At 39.3% G+C, this 23,470-nt stretch overlaps 1 pseudogene; it reads left to right on the top strand.

Moving 5' to 3' along the window:
* Positions 1-12,956: 12,956 nt before the first annotated feature.
* LOC140911966 (interferon kappa-like) lies at positions 12,957-22,037 on the top strand (annotated as a pseudogene).
* Positions 22,038-23,470: the final 1,433 nt, after the last annotated feature.

Here is a 23,470-nt window from a genome sequence, read left to right as displayed (position 1 = left end):
GATGTACTCTGATGGCACTAACTGCCTAACCTTGGTGTTTCAGGTATAATTAGTTGTCTGGAATATGATGAACTGGAGAACTGGTCGGGGATACCCCATGCTGGCAAGACCAGATGGAGAAACGCCTCCATTTAGCAAGATCAGTAGCTCTTGTAGAAGGCATTTTACTATTTAGCAGGACCCCTTGAATGTCTTTCAAGCAAGCCTGTTCTTGTGTGTCAAGCCATGGAGCATCCATGCAGTTAACTGAAGGGCTTGCAGGTTCAGGTGGAGTAGGGAACTGTGATCCTGGGAGATTAGGTCTGAGTGTAGTGGAAGTGAAATTGGAGGTGTCACTGACAGCACCAGGAAAGTGAAGAACCAGTACTGATGGGGGCCCATGCTGGAGCTACAGTATGACTCTGGCTTGTTCCTGTCTTATCTGTAGCAATATCTTGTGAATGAGTGGGGTTGGTGGAAAAGCATAGAGGAACCTGCCAGACCGTGTAAGTGAAAAGGTGTCTTATGGAATCTGGGCTGTGACTCTGTAGGGAGCAGAACTGCTGTTTTTTGTTGGATTTAGTTGCAAATAGGTCGACTGAGGAAACCCCAACTGCTGGAAGATGTATCTGGGCAAAGAGACCCCTCATGATGACTCAAATGTTCTGCTCAGCTAGTCTGCGAGGTCGTTCTTGTGTGCCCAATAGGTAAGATGCTTCTAGATTTATTGAGCTGGCAATACAGAGCTCCCAGAGTGGTTGCTTCTTGACCGAGTGGAGAAGAGCAAGCTCCTCACTGCTTGTTGAGGTAACATTGTTGCTGTGTTGTCTGTGAGAACTAACAGGCTGCTTCCCTTGATCTACAACAAATACTTGGCACATCAGCCGGACACCTTTGTTCTCTGATGTGATGGGTAAAGATAAGTCCTCTGAGGAGCATAGCTCCTGCATTTGTAGAGAATCCAGGTGAGCTCCCCATCCCAGAGCCAAAGCATCTGTCACTAATGAGAGTCGGAGGTGGGCAGGCAAACTGAATGTTTGCACGTACATTGGCTGGATCTGGCCACCAATCTAGGCAGGTGAGGATGTGGGAGGGCACTTTTACCACCAAGTCTAGCTAATGTTGGTTTGGCTAGTAGACGATGCCAGCCAGCCCTGCGGAGTGCTGAATTGCAGTTTGGCATACTGAACCATGTCTGTGCAAGAGGCTGTCTGACACAGATGCCTCAAATGGTTTTGTTCTGTTGTGACCAGGCGAGCCTTCAAATATATAACAATTGATCCAATTGTCTGGAAACTAGAATGTGGAAGAAAGGCCCTGGCTTCATATGAGTCCAGTACAGTCCCTATAAATTCTATACTCTGGACCAGGGAGAGGAGAATTCCCCCCCCCCCACCATATTTTAACAATCCCAGAGCACTGAATGTCGACTGGAGCAGAGAAACCATGTTCTGCACTTGCAGCATGGACAGGCCTTTGACAAGCCAGTCATATAAGTAGGGGTAACCCTGAACTCCCAGTCTTCAGAATGAAGCTACTATTGCCATGACCTTAGTAAAGATCCTGGGCACTGCTGACATGCCTCAGGGTCGTACAGTGAGCTGATAATGATTTTGATTTACCAGAAATAGGAGGTACTTCCTGTGAGCTTGATTGATTGCCACATGCAAGTAGGCATCTTTTAAGTCAAGGGCAGCAAACCAGTCCCCAGGACAGTCAGGTTTAAATGCAGTAGTCAAGTTAAATTATGCTCTGTGTTCACCCTGACCACACCACACGATCCATCGTCTACAGCCAAGCTCTGCGATACAACCGCATTTGCTCCAACCCCTCAGACAGAGACAAACACCTACAAGATCTCTGTCAAGCTTTCTTACAACTACAATACCCACCTGCAGAAGTAAAGAAACAGATTGATAGAGCCAGAAGAGTTCCCAGAAGTTACCTACTACAGGACAGGCCTAACAAAGAAAATAACAGAACGCCACTAGCCGTCACCTTCAGCCCCCAACTAAAACCCCTCCAACGCATTATTAAGGATCTACAACCTATCCTAAAGGATGACCCAACACTCTCACAAATCTTGGGAGACAGGCCAGTCCTTGCCTACAGACAGCCCCGCAACCTGAAGCAAATACTCACCAACAACCACATACCACACAACAGAACCACTAACCCAGGAACTTATCCTTGCAACAAAGCCCGTTGCCAACTGTGCCCACATATCTATTCAGGGGACACCATCACAGGGCCTAATAACATCAGCCACACTATCAGAGGCTCGTTCACCTGCACATCCACCAATGTGATATATGCCATCATGTGCCAGCAATGCCCCTCTGCCATGTACATTGGTCAAACTGGACAGTCTCTACGTAAAAGAATAAATGGACACAAATCAGATGTCAAGAATTATAACATTCATAAACCAGTCGGAGAACACTTCAATCTCTCTGGTCACGTGATCACAGACATGAAGGTCGCTATCTTAAAACAAAAAAACTTCAAATCCAGACTCCAGCGAGAAACTGCTGAATTGGAATTCATTTGCAAATTGGATACTATTAATTTAGGCTTAAATAGAGACTTGGAGTGGCTAAGTCATTATGCAAGGTAGCCTGTTTCCTCTTGTTTTTTCCTACCCCCCCCCCCCAGATGTTCTGGTTTAACTTGGATTTTAACTTGAAGAGTGGTCAGTTTGGATGAGCTATTACCAGCAGGAGAGTGAGTTTGTGTGTGTATGGGGGTGGGGGGGATGTGAGAACCTGGATTTATGCAGGAAATAGCCCAGCTTAATTGTCATGCACATTGTGTAAAGAGTTATCACTTTGGATGGGCTATCACCAGCAGGAGAGTGAATTTGTGTGGGGGGGTGGAGGGTGAGAAAACCTGGATTTGTGCTGGAAATCACTTTAGATAAGCTATTACCAGCAGGACAGTGGGGTGGGAATAGGTATTGTTTCATATTCTCTGTGTATATATAAAGCCTGCTGCAGTTTCCACGATATGCATCTGAAGAAGTGAGCTGTAGCTCACGAAAGCTTATGCTCTAATAAATTGGTTAGTCTCTAAGGTGCCACAAGTCCTCCTTTTCTTTTTGTCCATGCTTGATTTCTCCACAATCCAAAGTAGCTGGATGTTACTGCTAATCATGTTAGGGAAATAGATAACAAGGAGAGTCAACTGTAAGTCATACAACCTCCAGTTTTCCCCCTACTATTTTATATTAAAATAGTTCTGTCACTTCACTTGGTCTGTGTATTTGACAACACTTTGTTTATTGTCAGCATGGACTCTTCCAAAGAGCAACAGAGCAGAAGGAAAACCATTAAAGAATGTGGCATTTCTCAGCCTTTTGGCTAAGATGAAGTATAAAAATTTCTAGCAGTTTGCTTTACTCACACACACACCCTTTATCAGTCTGGAATGAGCTATAGTAGCTGTGGTACTTTATCTATAGAAAAATCCATACTGTTCTATCCTGCAGTCTGAGATCACTTGTAGTTCTTGAAATCACAATGCTCTGCTTGCAGTTATATGATGGACTCAAATGGCATGTTAACTTTAAGAGGCAGTCTTCACTGCTCAGACGTACTTGCCAATCGTTCGAACTGATTCATAGATGCTGTGCTGCTCGCCTTCAAAGTAGGGGCACAAATAAGTTTACATTAATGCTGAAAATCATGTGGTTACATGAAGATCTAGCTGCAGTTCTGTGCACTGACCCTCAGCACAGACATGTTCCGCTAGGGAAAGAGTGTGTGAGATATTAAGATGGTCAGGTCTGGGAGCATCAGTGTCAGTGCCCTCTGATTACGGCTACAGATTCAGCCACAAAAAAATTGTAGGTTATGAGGCTTGTGATATTTGGAAGAACTCCATATGCAAACAGCTATGCCCTGCTTAGGAACAACCACAAAAAAAGTTTCTATGTATGCATATAGAGACTACATGGCTTGAATTTGGGCAAGCGCCTGTTTGCAGGCATACTATTTAAGCTATCTATTCAGCACTATGATGTAAATACAATGTTATGTGTTGCCTTAAAGCAAAGACTGCTAAGATTTGCCTGGTAACATTTCCTTGTCCACATTGAACATGCTATATATAGTTAACAACCTAACTAGTAAGTGAAAAATTAGCCAAGATTTTTTTTTAAACAGAATGGGTTTAAACTCACCCTTTTCGGTTTTAAATCTTGTCCACTCTACTATGTGAGTAAAGTTTATATATATATATATATAAATACACACACACACACACAGCCTAGACCCCAGCACGGGGAATTTCAGTCTCCAGGAGGAAGAAAAGGAGTACTTGTAGCACCTTAGACGAACAAATTTATTTGAGCATAAGCTTACGTGAGCTACAGCTCACTTCATCCGATGAAGTGAGCTGTAGCTCACGAAAGCTTATGCTCAAATGTTAGTCTCTAAGGTGCCACAAGTGCTCCTTTTCTTTTTGCAAATACAGATTAACATGGCTGCTACTCTGAAAGTCTCCAGGAGAACTCTTCACCTATGAGAACATGAAAAGAAGGATATTAAAGTCTTGACATAGCCATAACTATTAAGATTAAAATATTTTAAAAGTAACCCTAAAGTCACTTAAATTTACACAATGATTGTGTAATTTTCACTATCAGTAAATTTAAATACAAAGAAAAAACAGGCTTGCCAGCCAGGAAAGAGCAAAGTTATTCTGTGTACTGAAATTTTTTCAAATTATGCAATGACATGACACCTTGAGTTTAATATTTATAAGTAGGGTGGGGGAGGGGAACATACAAGAATCACTTTTTCTGGAATATACTAAGCCTTATGGATTGGTCCTATAGAATTCAATTTCAATAGAATTTACAGAATACTATATAGAAGGAATAATTCTCTAAATCATATAGGTAGTTTAAATCAGGGTGGATAAAAATCAATTTTTTTTTAAATTAAATCTGATTTTAATTTAAATAGTTTTTTGATAGGTGTTTTCCTCAAAGCATTTTATCTAAAGATTATAGCTCAAAGATGACTCATACTATAGAATCAGAATTTATAATCCCTATTCCATGATGAGATAATATACTCATGTAATGTTTAAGAAGAGTTTTGTAAACAAGTTCCAATAGTTCATGGATTAGGGACCCAATCTTCTGGGCTTCCACAGGTTTCTGTATAGATTTATGCTTGTTTTGTTAAAATATTTTATGTTTGCTGTTGAAGAAAAAATCCAGAATACTTAACTTTGTTTTAGTTAACTAAAACAATTTAAATGTTTGTCTGGTGATGATCTCCTTCTAATACAGCATGGCAAAAAAATCCTCCAAATATTAATGATTAACCTGTTGAATTGGAGATAGTTCACCTCCCAGTTACTTCATAAATATCTGCTTGAATTACCTTTGGTAAATGAAATAAACAAACAATCATTCATTTTCCGATATAGCTGTAAAACTACTCTGAAAAGTTTTCAAAAATCACTGTTTAAAAATGTATAGTGCCTACCTTCTAAAAATGAAACCTACATCTGAGTTGTGAAGAATATGTACTAAGGTTAACAACCAACAAGAATGCTCTTTTATGTAGTGAATTATGATTAAATAGAGTCTTCCTGACTAGCGATTTAAGTAAAATCCACCCTGGTTTAAATGCCATTGAAAAGAGTGTCTTAAAACTTGAAGGATTGAGAGAAGTTTTTGGAATGTTTTCTAACTTTCACCTCTTAATTTATATTCTTCCACAGGAAGAATTGGAAAAACCTGAGTTATGAGAGAAAATGACTGTTGGACCATCATCCATGTTGGTAACATTGTTTTTGAACTATTCTGGACAGGAAAATAGGACTACAAAATACCTTCCTGATTCTTGTTAAAAATCAAGCAAAGTGGGCTGTTGTCTGGAGATGCCGAAATGCCACTGTGATAAGCAAGGTTTAATAACTTAAATAGAATGGTGTTAGAATTACATTATGAAGATACGATTCTCTTTCAGAATTTCTGTACAACATTTGTCTTGTATCTGATAACATTTAAAATGTATCTATAATTTGTACTAGTAGTGCGTAGAGGCCCCAAACAAGATTGTGACCACATTGTACTAGGTACACAGCTTTACAAAGAGGCCCCAGAAGCTCATTTCTATCGTAAGTACATGTCTCAGGATACGGGTTTCATAGTTTGCGTGTGGCCTTTGATTAAAGTATAAGTAACTAGCCTAGTTTAAACAGCAAAAAAAAAAAAAAAAAAAATTAAGGATGTAAATTTGAAAACAAAATTGGAAATTAAAGGTTCTCTTATCAGCTATTCAATATTGCCACCATATATTGCTTTGGATTATTGCTAAAAGTCACGGTACCCTGTATAATTTAACCAAACATTTGGTATTTCTTTTGCTTAAGTGGCTGCTTCTCCATGATGTGATATAACCAGTTTTGTTTTAATTCTTGCTGTCTTATCTAGTGTACCACACCCAGATACTTGGTGATAGATGCTATAATCTATTTTTTTTTTTAAAGCAGGAAAAAGTACTGCCCCAGTTTCTGCTCAGATAACTTGAGCAGTTGAGAGAATGTTCCTTGAGTTTCGTACAACCACTCCCAGTTTCCCCAAATACTCTGCCTTTTGGCTGAGACAAATAGAAAGTTTTTGCCCAAAGAGACAGTCTCACCACGCTTCCTGCCCCCACAGCCCCTGCCCAAAACAAACTGACACAAATGGATTGAGAAGGTTGCAATGCAACATCTAACTATAACATTTGCTACCATGGTATATTTTTATAGTTGTGTGTTTTTGTTTTAAATCTAATCATATTTTAGCATTACTCTTCATTTAGGTGAAACAATGAGGCAGACCAAATCTAAAAATCAGAGTACTTAAAGATACTGGCAAATGTGTTTATAGATAATGTAAGCATGATATAGCTCAGGACTCATTTACCATCAGCTTCTGTTGGACTTTTACAAAATTGTCAGAGTATTTACATGATTTCACTTTGCAAAAATTGGTGAACCAGTATTGAGCCTAATCTGCATCTGCTCCATGCAGAGAACTACCACTGCACTACCAAGCCTACTTACATTTCACAGCCATATTAGAACTGCCATGTACTGTGTACTACAGGTTTGTCACTGTTTTACCAACAACAACAAAAAGCAGGTTCAATGTATGTTTTTCCCCTCTTTCAGGTCAAATAAATTGCAAGAGGATACCAATACTGCTGAAGTCTTTGCAAGAAGTTCTTAATCAGACCTTGAGGGGAGGCAAGATGTTGGCATAGCTGTTGACCTAATAACCTGCTATGCCAACATATTGTCATCTTTCTTGTCTATTTGCAGCAACAGCCAACTTTCTCCATTGATGCGGACATAAGTTTTAGCCTTCTCTCTTGAAATACCACCTACTCCCTACGATTAATGAAGTATGGTACTTTGACAATATACAGCACTCTATATAAGCACTTAATTTCCCAGACAACTGTTTAATGTAGTCTACAGAAGTCCATGTTAAGTGGTGGGGTAGTAGATCTTGGGGGATGGAACGGGGTGGAAATCTTGCACTGCTTGAGCTGTGCCTGTTGGTGGAGAGAATTTCAGTGTTGTAATTTTTTTCAATCTGGCAGCCTTCATAAGCACTTAAACTCCATTTACACAGACTTTTGCCTTAATTCCTCTATTGCGCGAAACTTGGATATAATTTTAATGTTGAATATTTATGCTTTCTGCCAATACTCCACTAGAGAAAGGTCTGTTTTGTCACTAACTCAATATATTAATCTAACTGTACACACATTAAACAAATGCTGCAGTTGCATGTTAGATCTGTTTCCAGTCATAACAGAACATGAAATAATAATGACATGGCAACATACATATTGTGCATCAACATCTTAATACATAATTAATTCTTTTTGGAGAATGAGTCTTTCAACAATATACTAGAAACATAAGTCTGTGTATTTTTCCAGAAGGATTAAATAGCACTATGAAAGTGCTCTTGTACCTACAACCTCTTGGATCTTCAACCCATAATAATCCTCCCACTTTAAGTGATTTGACATATTTCCAAAAGTAGTCACTGTTAAGACTGGCTTGTATTGTTGCCAGTGCCATCTGCCTGCTAAATAGGATCTCGTATTTAATCCATTAATATGAAGAAAACTGTCAAATTAGCATCCAGGTTTTTAATCTGGGAATTACATTGCATTGAGTATAATAATGAAACTACATGTGATGGGTTTTTTTCCCCCATCAGCCTCAATGGCACTGTACTGCATTTTATTCAAAACTTACACAGGAGTGGCTTCTGGGATACTGAATACAAGAATGCTAGGCCTTAGTCATGCAGATTCGCCAGTTGCACTTCATTTTAACAATCGGAAGCAGTCAGGATCACAAACATGTTCGACATAGCACCCCCTGACTACATTACGGTGGAGAGTCACATTTGGTGGTTCTAGCAAGCATGCAGAATTTTCCATCCCTGATTTTGTCTGAAGTTAGTTTGGGATATAATGGGCCTGTGTCAAGGGCCAAAACCTGCTTTTGTTTGTATGGAATTTAGTTTTAGCAAGATGTAGATATGAGCACATCTTTTCAGAAGCCTCTAGTATCCTTGCAGAGTGTGTGTGTGTGTGGAGAATGAAAAGCAGATAGCAATTCTACCTCTTCGTTTTACCGCTACCTCTTCTAGTAAGTAAATTAAGCAAAAACTCAAAAGCTGTGTCCTGCTAATTTTTTGGGGGCCATCCCTGTAATGGAAAATTTCCATGCTTACCTGAGGTTCCTTCCTCTACATCAGGCTGGACTGCAGAGTTCAAAAACAGCTCTTGGCTCGCTGCACATCTGGTCACCTATCCCCCATTCTGCTCCTCACTGTTTACAGCAGGGGCCTGTGAGTCCAGCTCCTCAGGAGGTATCCACAGTGGTGGCGGGGGTCTCCGCCAAGTACCGTGTGCAGCTATTTGTAAAAGTGGCACGCCTGTGGCTCAGCACCAGATGGATTGTTGCCTCCCTGGCCTTTTGGTATGCCTGCCACAGCTCCTTGGCTTTACTTTGTCATGCCACTTCTGCCTGCCCTGAGCAATCAGCTCATAGATGTTGACATTTCTACGGCTGGTTCGGAGCTGTGCCTGCACAACCTCTTCTCTGCAAAGTCCCAGGAGCTCCAATAGCTCCTGCCTACTCGAGGCAGGAGTGCGCCTGGAGTCTGTAGCCAGCATGGTCAGCTGTGCCCAACAGCAGAAAGCAGACAGAGGTAAACTCACCAAGCTGGACAACCAGGAAAAGGCCTTTAAAAAATTCATTGGGGGGGGGGGGGGATGGAGGGGCTTCTGGTCGACAAGAGCAGACAGTGTCAGGTATTGTGGGACATCTGCTAGAGATGACATAAGCTGCATTGACACTCCTCAGGGAGGTGGTGTTACTACATCAGTGTAATGGATCACTTCTAGCGGTGGGAGACAAATTTAAATGTCCACACATACATAACTAGGCCAACGCAAAGTGACTTATGTCAGCCTAACTTTGTAGTGTAGAGTAGGCCTTAGACTCACAGACAGGAGTTTGGGGTGCTATTAGTCATTCCTCCAAGAATAACTTCCTTTCCTTTCTAAGGGTTTGTCTATATTTACAGCACAGCAGTCCCTTTGCGATGATGCTACCTATGCCGACAGGAAAGCTTCTCCTGTTGGTGTAGGTACTCAGCCTTCCTGAGGGGGTGGTAGCAATGTTGACAGGAGAAGCCCTCCTGTTGACAATGCACTATCTACACCAGGAGTTATGTCAGTGTAACTGCATTGCTCAGGGGTGCAGAAAAATCCATACCCCTGAGCGATGCCCTTAGAGCGATGTACGTTTGTAGCGGTGACCAGGGCTATATCAAATGCTGGGAAGTGGCTACATGAACTAGGGCTTGATGCTGTGATTTCCAGTCAGCTTGGAACTACATGGAATTAACAGCACTCTGTCCACTGAGAAGTCCTGCTGCTCCTCACTTATCTACGGGGAGAATATCTCACTTCATTCTCACATATATTATGCAAAATGCAACAGGAGGATATTGCTACATTAGTCAAATCATTGTTGTACATCAACAGGCTTTTCCAGTTTGCTTTCACTCTCCCAAAAAAGCACTCCACTGCCCTCTTGCTCCTGCTGAGTAGATAGTTGAATATGAGATTTCACCTATGCCCTCAGCAACTATATTTGGGTTAGCGTAATCAGGGAATGGCTTCAGCAGTCATGGCAAAAGTGAATGTGAAGGCTCGTCCACAATAACTATGGGGAGTGAAATGCCACTGATGTGCTGTTGGGAAAGTACTGCTCTTCAGAAGTCCAGAGGTTCTAAAAGTTCTGGCCTCATGGACATTGCATGACCACCCTATCTGAATGTCTAGGATCCTGCCACAATGATCCAATAAGGCTTGCATTTCCTTTGAGTAGTACTCCTTCTGTTAAGACATTCCTGGGCTAGTCTTTAGAGTTGGATAGGAGAAAGACACAAAGAACACAGAATGGCCACACGGTTTCCATCTCGTAGCTTTGACACAGTTAAAGAATCCCAGCAGTTGAACTCCCTCAGTGATCTCTCTCACATTAGTCACTTCGATTATATATCCCTTCAATATTCAATGTATAGCTATGCATGGCTTTGTTACCCTCTGTGCATGCCCCAAACCCAGACTGGGGTTCAAGTTATCAGTTACTGACCAAATTAGTGAGTTTCTATAGGGCAAACTCCACCCTTATTTTCATGATGAGCAGAGGTATCCTCCTTGAGTGGTACTGCTAGATCATCAATGCTAGTCCATAGATTTTTTTTTCTTTACTTCTATCTTCCTTCTAGAATTATGTAGCCACTACTTCTCATCCCAGGTCTTGAGACTAATTCAGACCCACCATCTGTGGTGGCAGTTAGGACCCAAAAGTTCTGACTGATTGCTCAGAGCTGGCTAACCCAGAGTTGGGGAGCTATGTGACAAATGTAGTAGTAAATCCTTGAACTGCTGGTCTCATTCTCTAGCCCTTCAAAGAGACCGCCACAACACCCTCTTCCAGACAGATTACTCTTGAAAAAGCTCCATCCAAGCAAGCATCAGCAACTGAGTTTTTACTCTGGCCTCTATTTTGAGAAAGAATTAGCAAAATAGCACCAGCTCATGGGGACTCAGGGAAGTTTTCCAGATAATTATGGGAACTTTAACATATTCTCATGCAATCTGTTTGGGCTTCCAGCTGTTATGTTCATGGTATACACAGAGAAATTATATAAAATCATCAATATTCTTGCTGGAAAGTTACAAGAAACACTTTTATTTCTTAGAATTCAGAACAACAACACTCAAGTAACCCAAACCACAGAGAGACAATGCAAGCTGCTCCCTGAAATAGAGCCACCTATCTCTTGGCCGTCTCTGCTGACTGACTCTGATTGCACCCTTTGCATGCTTTCCTACAGAGCCCCCTAGCCTGCCAGCAGGACCAGAAAGCCCTTTACAAATTAAAGTGACAGCCTACAGTTTTCAAATACACCACGATAGAGGCCTCTTGAAATCTCCTGCAAGCGACTGTTTCAAGTAGCCATGCCAGGAGCTGTCAGATAGGTAACCAGAGGAAAATATAACTGGTATAGTACAGTACAGATGTTGACTCAGGGTAAAACTAATATACAGAATGGTAAATATGCACCATTGCTACTTACACTAATGGTTCAATTACCAACAGATCAATTGATGTGGACGCAGCAGCAAAATAAAGACAGACAGATGCATAGAATTAAGAAGCAGGCTGCAACTTTTAATTAAACTTTAACAGGGGAAGGGCACTACCTGCCCATCACCCATACTCTCCTATACCAGGCATTTAATTGGTTCCAGGGCTCCTTAGCATATAACCCATATATGGTACCAGGTTACCGGGCTCTGTACCATATAATCCATACTGTGGGGTAGGCTCTGCTCAGCCTACCCTCCAGGACTCAGCTCTCTGAAGCCTAGCACACTCCTTCCTGCAAGGGGGAAAGCAGGTGCAGCAGGAATGAGGAGCAAGAGCTAGTATGTATGACCTCAGCCTGCAAAGGCCACAAGCTCTCACCTTATCACATGAGCCCAAGGCCCAATACCAAAACCCCATGTCTTTCACCTCTGAGAGCCATTCATTTTATTCTTTACACTACGCTGGAAACCAGCTGCAAGATGCAACAAACAACTGTCTCCACGCCAGTATCTCAGTCAGGTATTGTGAAGTGCATTCCTGCTTGATCCACTGTGGCTTGAAGGTGCTGTAAGGAAGGAAAAAACCTCCCTGCTCCTCTGCCAATTGGCCCGTGGGAGAAAAAATTCCTTCCTGATCCCCTAAACAGGTGATCAGCTTGACCTTCAACATATGTCAGGCCAGGTTCCAATTCCTAGTTCAGGTGGGTACAGTGGGCTGCTGGAATGGAGCCAAAAGAGGCTCCACATGGCCCCTGTGCTGGGCTAAATCCTGGGAGCTGGGGAATGCTGGCCAATCAGCACCCCCTCCCCAAGCTGGCCAATCAGACTCCCAGAAGGAGGAGCTACCTATTGTTCCTTGGTGGGTGTCTCCCTTCCTTGCTACTGGAACAGTTCTGCTTTTACTGCTGGCCCCATCAAATTCCCCCACCCATTGATGCAGGTGGGTGGCATTTCTCAAATTAAGACAAATCAAATCAGGGAGTCTATAGGTCCCTAGACATGGTCCCTGAATACAAGGAAATTATCACCAGCCAGATTCTGAAGTGATCTTGGTATTAAAAATAAAGACAAGACAGATGAATAAAACTACCTTTTGGGGTCCATTGAGAAATTTCTGTAGAATTAAATCTGTATGGTTTTCCATAGAAATTTATCTGAAAAGCTACATAATTTAATAAAATACCTTTCCTGTTGCTTTTTAAAAAAATCTTACAGAATTCTATAGCAAAACCATACTTCTCTATATTTAATTAATATAAATTAAATATATAAAATTGTTCAAAAAAACCCAATAGTAAAAGTTAATATTTTCAATTAAATTCTGTAGGCCTTTCCTATAAAGGGAGAAGTGGCTGGCCCAAGTACCTCGGGCGCAGATCAATAACCACATTTTTATCAAGTTTGTATTAATGTTTTCATATATACATTTTATAACTCCTCTAATCTTCCCTTTTTATGAAGCAAAAAAGTTAATAGAATGATGTGAGTTGGTGTGAAAGTTAAATTCAGAAGGTACCTGCAATTTTAAAGGAATACACAACAGGTGAATTTGCTGCAACTGTAAATATAGGGGAAAGAATGAGAGAAGCAACAATAAGACCCATTAGTGAAAACAGCTGTGAAAATCAAATATTTAGAGAAAAAATTGTTGGCTAAAATTATTCATTCAGCGCGAAGGAATAGACTGTGCTGAAACGTCTGAGCTTTACATTTTTCCCATGATCACCACCGGAGGGGAAAAAGCATCTATTAACTACAATGCTTTTCTCCTGCACCTGACAGAAAAGGTTATATATTTTGAGTGTGAGTCATTGCACTTTAAAATTTAACTCAATTAGACACAATAAAGAAATACCGTATAACACAAAGTACCATCATTTAAAGTATAACATGAATACTGCAATCTAAGTAAAACTTTAAAATATATGGTCGAGCTATGGACAACTGTAGGGAGAAATTGCTACTATAATTTTTCAGCGTGTGAATGCTGTTAAGCTACCATCTACTGATACAAGTAATAGGGCCAATTTTTTTCAAGTCATAGCCTTACTCACACCTTTGATTTTGCACATGCAAAATAGATCACTTTATGGAAGTTTAGACTGCAATGCCAAGGCTTTAGTTTAGAAAAAATGGCTTGGATAAAGATACACCTGAATGATTGTGATCAATATATTTATGGCACAGACAGTGTATTTGCCATTATTACTTTATTTCTGTGTTGACTTGTAAAAATAAAATAGCCCCTGGCCTCCTAATTGAAATTACAAGGACTACAATATGATTTAGTATCACCAGTATAAAGATAGCAAACTAGAGATGCAGCTGTAATAGCAAAACTGAAGCTTGTATGGCCTCTTTCCCACTGATATGGATCAGTATAAAAACAACACTCTCACTAGCTTTTTATGCTTCCCACTGTACTTCTACCGTATTCTGCTCGGTTTTGGTATCTGAGCCTCATATTAACTACTGTAGCAAACTCCATTTGCTAAAGTTTCAGATTTTGGTAAGAGACACCCTTCTGAAATGTTATTTGGTCTTACGCAAGAAGACATGCATAGAGTTATTAAATGCTAATAAGATGTAATTTGGGGAATCTTAACATATATGTAGAAAAGAATGGTCATATCTTAAACCTGAAACTTTTCCCTAGATTAGCAATAAGGTATAATGGGTTTGATAAAACACCTTATTGTCATGATAATTTTTTTAAGTGTTTTAATTTGCAGAAGAAACAAACCAGAAAAAAAAAGAATGGAAAAAAGTTAGAATCCTCAGTCTAGACTAGAGATTTCATGAAGTAATGAGACAAAAAACAAACAAAGAAGGAAAACCTAGAGGATGGAAGACAGACTGATTCCATGCGAATAGAAAAACATATCCACATAAGGTGAAATTATCATTAAAAAAAATACTGTTACATCTATCATTGGGACAATTTTGTGAAGTTACTGTGTTCAGATTCTAAAAAAAAGGAAGTCAAACTCAAAAAAGTTATTAGGTCCCCTTCTCTTACCAGTGAGCTTTCCATGGTTAGCATCCCACACCCTTTCGAATCAAGCAATACTATCTGTAGGATTTTTATTTTTACAGTATTTGGCTAAGGTGTGGCTTGATGCAAAAGGTGGAAAAATCAGTCCTATGTGTTTTTCAGGAGGTGCAACACTGACCTTTAAAATTTACCAGTTGCCTTAGATATCTGAATATGTATTTGTAGTTAGGTAACCACAATATTTGCCAGCATTACCTACAGTATGTATAGAGAAGTGCAAAGAAATACTGCAGATACTGAGGTAAACATTATCTACCGATTTATTTTATATTAGATAAAAGTGGACAAAATTTAAGGGTTGCCACTATAGATAACCTCCACTTGGAGGCCTAAAAATACCACTGAAAAGTCAAGGAATAATGTGGTCCCAATGATCTCATTGATTAAGTTAATGGGGACAGATCCTCAGTAAACTGGCATAACTTCTGTGTAGAAATTTGTCATTTTACATCAGCTAAGGATCTGGCCCAAGATCTACAATCGGAATTCAGCCACATTGGCTATTTATACCAGATATGGCGGAAAATACCTCTTCCCCACACTTCCTACAGTAAGCATCTGAACCTTCCTTGAAAAACAAACATTTTTAAGATGAGGAAAAAAACCCCACTATGGAATCTCTCTCACACACACAGAGTGGTGGCTCTTTGTCTTGGTCACTCTTAGGGTAACCGCTACTCAAATGACTGCCTCTATCTGTTTTAAATCATGAAATTACAATGGTTAAAACCACATCTGAGGACTTTGAGTCAAAATCTGCTCTGGGTTAAAACATGCAACCCCATTGAAGTATCCAGGCTTACACAGGGTTAATCTAGAGAAAAAGTTATTCCTCTGTTCTGCTCCCAGGTTTGTAAACTCTCCATTACCAGACTTCTTGTAAACCTGCTACTTGATGATTCATCTTGCACTGACACATCAGGATTGAATCCTTAAGTCAATTGTTATCTGCATCTTTTTTAGTATGCAAACAGAAATAAAATAGAAGGAAACAATGCTGGTTGTATACCTGTATGTTAATGGGAATTTTCTATTGACTTCAACAGGCATAGAATCAGGCCCTTTATGCTTATTTATTGTGTTTATTATCTTCCAACAGAAATAAAAAAGTATTAAAAAGAAAAGAAAGCCAAGCAGAACTGTTTAAGAACTAATGACATGTCCAAATACTATGTTACATGTAATAAATATGAACATGCATATTCATGCAAACTGGTACTTTGTTCTTTTTTCATAACCCCAAAGATGAATGGATAGTTATTCTAATTGTTGTTTTGGGAAGATGCGGCAGTTCTGGATAAATTATTTTAACTGCTGAAATAATAGTGTAAATGTAGAGTATTTCAAAACTATGGAACATTACATATTCTGAATATGTTGAAGATTCTACGGAAAGGAAAAAAATAATAAAAATGTCAGATTAAATCAAGTTATGGTATGAACCCAATTTGAGGTGGGTGGGGTGGAAGAGCGGAAGTCAACCATTCAAACTTTTGGCAGGACCTCTTCAAACTCAAATACAATTTTTTTGCAAGCTGTGAAGTTATGTATTGTACCATATCCTCCCAGAGATTAATATTTACATACTGTCTGCCAAGATATTATAAAAGAATTGATAAAAGTGTTATTAAGATTAATTGCAAAACTTACAAACCACTTTATGTCATTATATATAGGAAGGCAGAGGTAATAAAGTCTTTCCAGAAGTCTGTCTAGCGACATCCCTACATTTACTTATATCTTAGCACAAGTGGTGGAGTAAGACTGAGTCCTGGATTCAATATAACTATAGGGCAGCTCTGCAAACCCAACTAACAGATGTTGTTTGCCCTATCTACACTTGGTCAAAAGTTCTGTTTAAAATCAAATTAGTATAACCTGTTTTAAAACACAAGCTATTTTCCCAATTTAGACAAAGCTTCGTGAGAGAGTGAAAAGTTCCATGGAAGTTGAAAGAAAATATTTGCTGAAGCTGCTACAATTCTACTTGTGCCATTAAACCAGCTCCAATACACACCACAGAGGGAGGGATAGCTTAGTGGGTTGAGCATTGGCCTGCTAAACCCAGCCTTGTGAGTTCAATCCTTGAGGGGGCCATTTAGGGATCTGGGCCAAAAATTGGAGATTGGCCCTGCAGGGGGTTGGACTAGATGACCTCCTGAGGTCCCTTCTAACCCTGATATTTTATGATCACAACATCTTTTTTAGCCCCAAAGTAAATTGAAGGAAAAGTGGATGCTTCATCATTATAAATACTGTATGTGAGAATGTCATATCTGAGCTCTTTCCACAGGCATTGCTAACTCTAACTGTTGCACACGGGGCCAAATTCTGATATGTTGCACCTATGCAACAACGTTCTACCCTCTGAGTTTAAGGATAACTGAGAAATGTTTTTATACTCCACAAATGCAAGTACAAAAACCATGACCAGCTTTATTTAGCTCCCTCCCCTCACCCAAACATTGAGAAATAATCTGTTCAGCCTAGCCCATAACACCAAGATAATTCCCTGTACACTTTCATTTCTATGCCAACCCTCACCTACACTGTCAACAACAAAGTTTGCTTTCAAGACATGAACTGTAATTTTGAAAAAATTAAGTCCTAGTCATCTGAACTAAAGCAGCCTTTATAGTGCTATGTACTCCGCACAATATAGTCTAAAAAAACAAAACACAAAACACAAAACAAAGAGTAGTAATCATACAGCAACACACAAGTGTTCTACTGGACACATTTTCCAAAATGAAAACAAGACCATCAGTTCTGGAAAGTCAAAGCCCTTTACAAAGATTAATATAGCTTAACACCCCTGTGGGACAAGTAAATATTATCAGCCTCATTTTACACAGAGGTGGAAGGAAGTGAGTTACCCAATATCATGCTCAGGCAAAACCAGGATTAGAATTTGGGATTCCTGATTTTAGACATAGGCCTCACCCTCTAAACACCCTCTAAAGAGCAGTACAGCTTCTTTAGCTCAACAACATCAACCATATCAGTAGCTAAGGCTCATATAATAATGGGAAAAGGATTTCTGAATTTTCATTTTGGATTTAAAAATCCGTTAGTGATTCATTTCAATGGTATTTACTACCCCTTTTTGTTCATTGTCTATCTACCTGCTTGTTTTTAAAAAGTCATAAGAACATAAACAAGACAAAAAGAAAAGGAGTAACCAATTTATTGGTTAGTCTCTAAGGTGCCACTAGTACTCCTTTTCTTTTTGTGAATACAGACTAACACAGCTGCTACTCTGAAACCTAAACAAGACAGTGTTCCAAATATTCCTTCAGTTAAATATTCATGCCCCCGGTATACATTTCCACAAATATTTGTACATGTGAGTTTTTGGTAGAAAAGGATAGTTACATAAAGAGAAGGTATCCAGGCAAACTTTTGAAAATACATATTATAAAGAGAATTCTCTCCAGAAAACTTCATGCAGCCATCTTGAAAGTAGTTTTTAATTTGAAGTCAACCAGCTAGACAAGAGAAATAAATTATTCTCCTTAACCACTGAAGATACGAAAAGAAGCAATGAGCTAAAATTGCAGCAAGGGAGATTTAGTTTAGACATTAGGAAAAACTTCCTAACTGTAAGCCCTGGAACAAGTTACTGAGGGAGGTAGTGAAATCTTTAACAGGTCAGACATACACCCGCCAGGGATAGTCTAGATAAAAACTTAATCCCTGCCTCAGTGCAGAGGGCTGGACTAGATGACCTATCAAAGTCCTTTCCAGGCCCACATTTCTATGATAACCATTTGTGAAGTCATTCTGAACAAAACACATTAGCAAAATTTGAATTTGTTTGCGGATAATTTGAAAATAGGAAAAGGAGCTACGTTACTCTTAAATTAAACACTCAGATAAAGCTGGTTGACACGTAGAGGGGAAAACATCACAATTGAAATTTAAACATATTTCATCCATTTCAAGCAAATATTTCAGCCTGTCCAGATCAAATTTTTCCCCAGTAAACTGGCTAGTGCTATGCTAATTGCTAATGCATATTTGCCGAAAGACTTACTTTCATTTCTTTGCATTTTAACCTTTCCTGTTAAGATTCAGATTTTTAATTTGTTTCTCAAATATATTACCTCTTGAAGCTTCCACTTGCCAGGAAACACACCCCCCCAAAACTCCTGCTGAAGATAATAGGAGATCAGGGTGCATAATCCATGGTAAGATTGAGTAACCTATACTGTATACAGTATTAGACATACAATAAACTGCTTTTGTTTAAACAGACACTTCAACACACTTTAGGTACAAACTCTAGAATATGATTAAATACAGAGCTTGAGATGATGGGGGAGGGAGATTTAACAGAACTAATATAAATAAAAATATTTCTATATTTTGTTCCTCTTCATATTTAAAATGAAAATGAAAATCATTTTCTATTTTTAGATTAAAAATCATTCCCCTAAACTAAAGGAAGCTCCATTGTGACAGCCTATTGCTACGTAAGGAAAAACACAAAGTGAAACTGCCCACAGGAAGCAAAGCTCATTCACCAGACCAATTGAGGTTCCGTTTCCAAGCCCAGTGAAACAAATATTGCAAAAAGCTTGAATGGCGAAAAGTAAATCAGATTTGAAAAAACTGGCTTAATGTAAATCACCTTGGGATACCTAGCAGCACAAGAAAGGGAGATGTTAAATTAGGCAAAAATTTAATTTCTAACTTAATTCATTTATGTGGATCTGTCTAGCATATTTATTATCAGCTGCACAATCTGTTTTGAGAACACTCCTCCATATCACTGCATTACATAATGTGAATACTCAAAAGCAATGAAGATAATATGGTCACACTGTTCACATGTACCTTTAGCTGAGATACCATATGTTTTTCACAGCTGGCATCAGGTTCATGATTAAAACTCCCAGTTTCCGAGTGCCCTCTGTCCATCACTTGGTATTCCCTACAAACGTATCGGTTCCCTCACTCATTTCTCACATTTGCAGAAAATTGTCTGAGACTAATAGACAATTTTCTGGCCCACATCTCCAATAGGAGTTCTTTGCATGAATTACCAAATTACGATGTACAATTGGAAAGAAGGAATGAGAAGGCTAGAGAATAGCAGAGTTTTATGATTTTCAGTGCCATTCCAGATAGGGAAAGGTTTCCTTCTACTGGCGAAGTGAAGGAACAGCTGGTATCTGACAGGCATTTCATGACCAGGGTCTAGCAAAAAGAAGCTCTGCAGAACCCTAATTCCGCTCCCCACCCATCTCCCAAAATTTATTGATACCATTTCACTGCATGTATGGTCTTACTATGGTAACAGACATTCATACCTGCCTAAAAGTGATGGCTTCAGGTACTTGAGAGTAGACAGACTGGCCCCTACTCTAAACACTGTAACTGGAGCATAATGTTAGTCATCATACTCTGCTTTACCCTTTACATCTTCTTTATCTAATGGGGGAAACTACAAGTAATTAAGGGGTTATTTTAATACTGAAAAATGTACTGACTGTGGCTTTATTCTTCTGATAGTTTGCTAGTTCAATTAAATAAAAGAAAGGAATGTGAAAAGGAAAACTTTTAGAAGCAGAAAGTGATGAAATAAAAAAAACCTTATCCTACAAAATACTTAAATTCATAGACATGGGTCAAAAACACAGCAGTGTGCAAAAGACTTTGAACAAACACCAGTTGTTCAAGTTCTACACTCAGACAGGGAATCAGAGAAATCATGATCCGCAGGTAATTCCTGCAATTTTACCTTGTGCTTCTCTTCTCCAGTGAAATCTCATGTCTGGACTGTAACAGGATTTATGTTCTACAAACCAGAATGAACAATGAGAATTTAGAGCGTCTGGAGAAAATGGGTGGCAACTTTCCCTTCCAATGTCTAAATGAAAGGACAGCTTTCAAGCCCAGAGATATCCTCAAGCTCCAACTGTCCCACCAAGAGAATGCCAAGGTAGCCATCCAGCAGACCCGCCAAGAGCTCTTCCATATCTTTAACAACAATCTCACCCAAGCTGCCTGGAATGGGACTTCCATAAAGGAATTCCAAAATGGACTTCACCAGCAGATTGAGAAGCTGGAGATGTGTTTGAGTGCTGAGATGGAAAAGGAGGAAACCTACCCAAGAAATGAGAACCTCCTGCTCACTGGTCTGAAACTGAAGAGATACTTCCAGACAATAGAGGATTTCCCAAAAGAAAAGCAATACAACCGGTGTACCCAGGAAATCATCCGTGATGTTTTCTAATTCTCAACATACTCACAAAGAGACTTGAAAATGAAGGTATCATATTTGAGTTTTTCTAGGAAAAAAGAAAATATGACTCCTGAAACATAGGGCCCAATCTTTCTCCCATAGTAATTTTATGCATACAGCTATTTCAAACGCATGCTCAAATCTTTTCAGAATAGCATATAATTTAGTGCTTCTCTACCACACACAATATTCTGTATGAAAAATGTACAAATATATCATAACTGCTAACTAAAGACAAAATATCATTAAGTGATTGTAACAGGGTCCATGACCTGCCCTTCTTCCTGGGGCCCACTTCCTGCTCAGAGAGGCTTCAGGGTTGTTCAGCACCCCTGTCTTTATTTACTTACAATTATCCCACCACCAGTGTCTATTTACAAGCTTTACAGGATTATTCAACCTATTTTACAGGCAGAGTCAGCCAGGAGGCCTCCAGTTCCCTCCCTAGCTGTCCCACCCCACCATCTGTCTCCCTCCCAGCCTTTATAGCCCTTGGCTTGTCAGGCAAGCAGGTGTTGACAATCCTCAGGCCGGCATCAGGCCTTTTCCATCAGCCCCTATCTGCTTCCCTTGATTGGAGCTGACTGGCTAGGGGCTAATTAGGGGCTTTTGCACCAGCACCCTACTATGGTGATAACTAACCACACCAAATGTAACTTTGCCCAGTAAGTGTCTAAGTTGGGGAAAAGAACAGTGAGAAGCCCCCTTTCAACAACTGCCTCGTTAGACAACATTCCAGTTAGGACACTAGAAAACGGGGGGTCTGTGTTCACACACTTCTATCCCATCAACTCATTTTGCACATAGGGACGGCCGAGGGTTCTTATTCTGCTTTTCTTTCTTTTGTTTACCCCTAACTTCAACAGCTTTAGTAACAACAAATTGTGACAAGATGACAAGTGCACTAAGGCTCAGGATTTAGGATTTGACATCTGGTTAGAAAAAGATGGCCTCTATTTGGCATTTGAATCTCTCCATGTTTGAACCATTCCCCTTTTTCATTCCAGCAAGTGATGCTTCCAGTAATGATGCTCTGAAAACAGCTGAATGAAACTGCACCTCCACTGGAGTCCTTCGTCTCTAAGTTGATTCTACAAGGAGCACCTTTCGAGACTCTTATCAGTCCATCTTGAATTAAGCAAACTGTCAAACTCCAACTGCACTATTTATATACTACTTGCCATTACCGGACTGATTTATTGACATGAGAAAATGTAAAAGAGAAGATTTTGTAGAAGACAACGTAGTATTTGAACGGAAGGAGAAAAACCTTACTACTTCTTAATCATTGATATTACACGTTTGCTCCAAATTTGCCTTGGGATGCTTTTAAAAATGAAATCTTACTTCCTAACTGTAACAGGCTTCACTTCAGCATAACAAACGTAAACCAGGACAATTTGCAAACAAAATGGAAGGATAATTTCCTGCAACAGCAGAACGAAGACAGAGACTTGACATGGCCCCAGAAAGTTCAAGCCCAGAGAAACCCAGAAAGAGACTACCAAAGTGGCCATCCAGGAGATCCTCCAACGGATTTCCTGCATCTCATGCTAAATACCCTCACAAGCTGCCTGGAAAGACAGTCGCATAGAAAGATCCTGACATGGACTCATAAGCAAGGGAAACTTCTGGAGGTGTATTTTGTGGCAAGGATAACAAAGAAAGAAGAATATCCCAGTTTCTAGGTCATTTATAATTAGGCACTCAAATTTTAAACTAGTGCAAATATATATTCTTTTCTTGCACTGTGAAAATATTTTCAGATCATTTTACTGGATCTGTAAAAGTGTTTTTATGTTGATCCATTTATATTTATTCACAATATTAATGTATTGCTTTTATTTATTTTTTCAGAGGTTATATAATATTTATAAATAAATATTTATTTCTACAAAATAGCAACTCTATAGCAGTAGTGATTTGTACTAATTAGATTTTTTTTTAAAAAACAGAGACCCAATAAAAATCTTCTCTTGTTTTACCTTAAGACTCCAGTTCAGCAAAGGACTTGTAAACATCTGCCTAACTTTAAGTTAACAGATGGCAGCAGTGTTTTTATGTTGTCCCATTTATATTTATTCACATAAATATATCATTTATTAATATTATCAATTATTATGTATGGCTTTTATTTATTTTTTCAGAGGTTTTATAATATTTATAAATAAATATTTATTAATACAAAATAGCAACCTACAGCAGCAGTGATTTGTATTAATTAGATATTTTTAAAAAACAAACAGAGACGTAATACAAAAAATCTTCTCTTGTTTTACCTTAAGACTCCAGTTCAGCAAAGGACTTTGCCTAACTTTAAGGACACGAGCTTTCCTCTGACATAAGTGGTTAAACTTGACAACATGCTCAAGTCCATTGTGAACATAAACCCAGATTCAGCAGTGATTCCATAAGAAAAATAGCTATGGTAATTAGTTTTACCACTCCAACAGACCACACACCACAACCTCAACTCTGCAGCTT

Source organism: Lepidochelys kempii, chromosome 5, assembly GCF_965140265.1.
Source record: "Lepidochelys kempii isolate rLepKem1 chromosome 5, rLepKem1.hap2, whole genome shotgun sequence".
NCBI lineage: Eukaryota > Metazoa > Chordata > Testudines > Cheloniidae > Lepidochelys > Lepidochelys kempii.
The sequence above is the reverse complement of the archived record's forward strand: the minus strand, read 5'-3'. Positions and strand labels throughout refer to the sequence as shown.